The sequence below is a fragment of the Cyrtonyx montezumae genome, unplaced genomic scaffold (assembly GCF_038088225.1).
Source record: "Cyrtonyx montezumae isolate F1298 unplaced genomic scaffold, pur_monq_1.0 scaffold_16, whole genome shotgun sequence".
Taxonomy (NCBI): Eukaryota; Metazoa; Chordata; class Aves; order Galliformes; family Odontophoridae; genus Cyrtonyx; species Cyrtonyx montezumae.
Window position 1 is genome coordinate 1,778,854 of NW_027071892.1, and position 6,000 is coordinate 1,784,853.

Here is a 6,000-nt window from a genome sequence, read left to right on the forward strand (position 1 = left end):
TTGCAGCCCAAAGATAAATCTGAACTCAAGACATGTTTAAGGTGTATCTTCTCATTATGTGTTCAAATGTGGTGTTTTCCCAGAAATTCTATTCAGGCTCAGCATCCACGTGGAATACCACCTAAAAAGCCAAAGCGTTATTACTTTTCCCCCAAACGATGAGATCATTCATGAGCAGCTGTGTGCCACCACCTAGCAGTGCCCGCCATCTCCTTCAGCTCTCCACCACTCCCCATTCTGTGACAGACCCAATTTCCAAAAATTGCTGATGCAAAGGATAATTCACTCCCCAGATTCCCAGCACTTCCACCCCATGGCTTGATTTTATTTTTGTTTAGAGGAAGCCTGAGGAGAGGACCAGCTCACAGCCTGGGGTGTGAGGGAGAGGAACATTTATGAATTGCTGGAGTAAATCAGAGTACTGGTTCATCTAATGAACTAATCTCTAATGATGGCCTTAGAGACAGTGTAAAGAAGACAGGAGGCTGTAAGACAGCTGAGAAGTGCCTAAACTCCTTAGGTGAGCACCTGCTTCTGTGCTTCAGTTTTTGCTGATTCAAAATGAAGATAAGCTGCCCTACAGCAAAAGGAACAAGCAGAGTGTACCAAAAGTTTATTGGAAGCACTCCAAAACTGATGTAAATGATGCACTTTGAAAATGGAGGAAACCTGAGACTTTCTCACCAGAAATTTTCAAGAGCCTTATTCTGGACCTGCTGGCATCAGCCTGTTCCTGACCTGTGCTGTCTTTGCAAAGTGAAAGTCATTGAACATATATCTGAAAATGAACAGACTGGAAAAAATAATAAAAAAAAATGCTTCAAAGGAAGATTAGTCAAATAGTTTGAGTCATTTCCTGACAAACGTATTTCTTTGAAGCTACTTCTTTAAGCTCTATTCCTAATTACAAAATCTAGAGAATAGTGACAAGGTTGAATACATGATGGGTGAATACTAATGCTCATTCTGATATACTTTGGTTTCCCTCTGTCATGTTTCAAATTAATCCAAGTTTTTTGACAGAGATATAGAGCCAAGCATAACAGGATTATGAATTTTGAATGGAGATTTTAGGAAGACCATTACAAAAATGAGAAGCAGTGAATGTGTTTACAAGCACTTCAGGGGTTTAATTAAAAGCAGACTATATACAATCCCAGCTTATGTTACCCTATGCTACTTGCTGAGATATTCTACATTTAAATATGACTTCTTGATATTAATTTGAATGTAAGAACAGCACTAAAACCTTCTAGTTCAGTATTTTCCCTCTAATGAACTATCTTATTTTTTTCATTGTCATTTCTTCTTGTATTTTCAGCAATGCTCCGAAAAGTGATGCCCAATACTGTATTATAGGAGAGGAAAAACTTCACACATAGCCCTACACTGCAGCCAACATCCTCCCATCAGTTTTACTGTATTATGTATATTCTACTAATTATTCTTTTTTATCCTTTTAGAATTATTTTGTTTTGTAGAAGTCATTCTGAGTAATGCAATTAAACTGTTCTGTTTCACAATAGATAGACCATGTCCACCAAGAAATCTGTTAGGATTGTCCCTGCACTACTTGTTTTCTCCATTGTATACAGTGTTAATCTTCCAATGGGTAAGACTTAAAAATTAAGTGATTTTATTACCTCACAATTATAAGGACTTCACATTTTTATTTCTCCTTCTGCCCATTAAAAGCCTCAGAACATTTGAATCCAGCTTCTTAAGCAATTAAGTACTCCCTCTCCTTAAAATTAGCAGCAGCCTCTTATAGATATTGTAATTTTGGTACATATAGGTGGCTGAAATTTGCAATGGAGAATGTTCTTCCCACACATGCTTGAAAAAGATGAGTGACATCCTCACCATGAGTTGTCAGATGGGTCATGAACAAATGCTGCTGGGACTATCAATGGTTGAGATGTCAGTAGACAAAAGCTGACCTTACCACTGTCTGCTTGCTCTACTTTGCATTTCTTGTCCTGCAAAGATATCAAAGATTAAGTTTTATTATGGTCTGACTGTGTAAATGACTATTGGAGAGATACCCTGAATGGGCGGATCTGTTTTTAGTTGCTGTTGGTTACATTCTGTTCTCTTCCTCTCCTGCTCTCCACTAATGCACTTTGTACTATGTCACAATGCGATAAATGAAAGTAAATCTTTAACAATGCAAAATGAAAAATCTGATTTACCAGATATGAACTTGTTTCCTGTTGGCTCATTATTTGTAATGTTTTGAGGTTTATTGCCACAGAGGTTTAAATAATAGTGGGGAACCAAAGTGTCCAAATACAGATCTCATTTGTCCCATAAATGTCAGCAGTATCTTCCCAGCAAGGTCTTCTCTGTCTTTTTCATGGAGCAAGGACTGGGGATACTCCTTGGGAATCACATCTTCCTTTGGCATCGGTTTAAGTAATGAACAGTCATTAGGAGCTGTAGCACCCAAACTAATCTTCCTTATTCTAGGCAGAATCTCCTCAAGAAGACTTATACCTGGATCTGAAGATGTTCGAAGGAGGTTTGAACAAAATATGAACTTCAACTAAAATAAAAAATTCACTCAGTCATCATCAAAAAGATGAATTAAAAAAAAAAGTTGAGAGACTCTGGCCTGCAATAGCAGAGGTGTTTCCTCATTTGAGTTAGCCTTTAAATAACACATCCAAGAACAAATAACTTATTCTAAAAGTATTAATAAAAGATAATTTTCCAAATCAGCAACACAGAAACTTGAAAGAAAAAAAATGTATCAAAAATGTTTGTCTCATTAAAGAGGACTACTATAGCAGTATCTGTGTCTCCCAGTAAAGGTGGAGTGTGGGCACACTAGTAGGCCCACCAAAGTCACAGCTAAATCACAACAGTACAAAAGCTTCAAACATACCCTTGCATAAGTGATAGACTTAAAATGTGGAGATTCTAATTCAGAATTAGAGATTAGGTTGTGAATAAATTCCTCTTTCAGGAAAGCCAAATGAATTAGAACCAGGATAGAAAGCCTTGGCTCAGTGGTGCTGTGCCCAGACAAGAAGCAATGGGCAAAACCCAGAGACCCTCTCCATTCAGATACTTATGGACATCGATAAGACTGCCCTGAGCCTTCTCCAGTCTGAACAGCCCTGGTTCTATCAACTCCAATGCCTTCATAATTTTATGGCCCTATGTTGGGATTCTTTCCAGTATGTCCAGGTCTCTCCTATACTGGTGGGCACAGCACTGGACACAGCACTCCAGGTGCTTCTTCAGTAGTGCCAAGCAAAGGGGAAGGATCACCTCCCTCTGTCTGCTGGCAATACTTTGCCTAATGTAGCCCAGAGTAAGAGCTTCTTAAAGCTGATTCATTTTTCTTAACTTCACTTAGAAGTTTTTATTTACTGATCTATATATACTATTGCAGCAGCTTATTTTTAAGTGTTGTTTATATTTTAGAATACAAGTAAAAGGAGTTATAGAGATGGCAGTGGCTAAATAAACAATTACTTATTACTGACAAGTCTGTTTATGCTATAGATATATTTTTTTCTACGTTGTTTTTAAGTGTCTGTTTGTTATAGCTAAATGTACAGCTTCTGGAGCAAAATTTCTAGGGCTGTTTGAAGGCTTATAGACAGGATCTTTAACATCCAGTCTACTATGTGACTGCTAAACAAGCATGCAGGCCAAGTATGGAATAAGGATTCAAGTACCAAATATTCTTCTCTTTATTTGCTCCTCAGTTTCACTGAAAAAAATCACCTATCAGCACAGAACTGTACTGAATCAGTTGTCTACATTTGTACATTACCATCTTGTGGAGCACAGCCTGTGCTGAAGGTCTGCCCTCCAGAAAGCTGGGAAAGGCTTACTGTCACAGCAAATATCAGTGAGTGTCTTGCAGCATGGGGAAGAGAGGTAGCCCCAATCTCAACTGCTCCTGACATCTGTGCTCTTGAATGGGTGTGATAGATTAAAGGAAAAAAAAAAAAAAAAAAAAGAAAAAGTAATGTCTCCATTATTTGGACGTAGAGGTTTTCAGAAAGGTTTTTTGGCATCATCAGTCATATTCAAGGCCTTTCTTGGCAGCACTCATGACTAAGAATTCTCCCGGATGGGAGGAACACAGGAAGCCATGTATTAAAAGAAGAAAGTGAATTTAAACTGTAATTCTCTGCCTGTCTCTTCAAATCTTTGACTTGAAGCACCTCACCTTCTGCAAAACTTAGATACAGAAAACCTGTGTGGGTGGACTCCTTTTTATGGGCAAAGAACGCCTGTCCATGGGATAGTTCCCTCCAGATGCAGACAAGCAAGAAAGCAAATAGTTTGTGATACACCACTGAGGTTGTCACTTAAGCACAAGGAAAGCAGATATTTTGTTTCACATCTGCAGCAGTTTCTCCCTGCAAATATACCCAGAGAAAGCCCAGCAAAAAGAGGTGATTATAGGCTGTTCAACCCAAATGCAATATTGTGTTTTTTTATTTTTTTATTTTAAGCTGCATGTGTGACAGATCAAAAGTAGGATCGCCTTTGCACAGGTATTTGAGTATAGGGATTATAACTGATCCCTGTTTTACTCTTCCCATGCATTTTCAGGATTCCTGTTTTCCAAAAGTATCTTCAAGATCATTACCTGGTGGGAAGCATGTTTTCTATAGAAACATCCCCAGCTTTTGCTGGGCTGTAGGAAAAGATATCAAGCAAATCATGCGATAGAATTTCTCTCTGCATTTGACTTTAAAACTGATTACCTTGTAGTAGCTATGAGCAAAATGAGGGGAAGGGGACTACAGTGGCATTAAGCTTTGAAAACTTGACTCAACTTCTAGCACTACTAATTTGCTATTTTAACAAAATATGTGATTTCTATTTTTGTTTTTGTTTTTGAATTTGTAAATTCAGATCATTCTCTTACCATTTTGATGCAGGTAAAATGTGCTGAGGCTCATGACACACTGCAATGCCAGGTACCAAAGGCCATAAGCTAGCCTACATTGGTACATTCCAGCTGCTTCACTGCACCTAGGAAAAATAGTGGAATTAATTGCCAATATTTTGCTATGGCTGTTTGGATTTCAAAATTAGCTGAAGATTAATATTTACTTAGAAGTGATACTTCCTCTCAACACAGAAACCAAAAGCACAAGTTCTCCTTTCTAACTAACTTTCCTCTTTAAAATGTATCATAACACAAACAATGTGTATGAAAAAGGAGAACTAACCCAGGCTATACATTTTTGCTATTCGTTGCTTCTCACGTTGCCAATGTTTAGATTTCCTTTTTAGATTTCCTTTCCTTTGGACTTTCAGAGAAGACTACCATTGTGATCCTTAAAAAGAGATACCCTGACTATGTCACATCACTTACTTACTTTAATGTATGTGTTAGTTAATGAGAATCCTTCAGCAGGGATGCTGTGTGATGAATAAACACATTAGTCTGTGATACAAAGTACTGACGTGCTGATACCACTGCACTGTGCAGCTTGAATCGCTGCAGTCAGAAAAGAAGGAAAATTGCTAAATGGACTTTTCAGGCTATGAAAAATTGCTCAACCAACAGTCTGTCTGTGCTATTCAGTCTGCATAGAAGAATCTGAAACGAAAATCCTGGTATTGAATCCTTTTTATGGCCAGAGATGCCAGAGTCACTAGCTGATTGAAAAACCATAGACAACAGCTCAGACTACATTAGAGGAATTTTTGAGTATCCACTGAAATCAGTCAGGACTTTGCAGCAGCATCCATCAGCATCCAAGAATGCTCTCTCAATTATCTAGTTGCTGGCATCTCCTCACATTTTGCTACACTGTGCAGAGCTGGTCTGTGGAAACTTTGAGTGAGTATTAGAATGGAGACTTTGGTTGCTATTGTATTTTTTATCATGCACATGCACGCAGAATTTCCTAAGTAAATCTTCCAAGATTTGCAGCTCTTAATTTATTTTTTTATGTCTATTAAGAAAATTACTTCTAGTATGGAAGTACAGATGTGATATTGTGGAAGATATTTTAATTT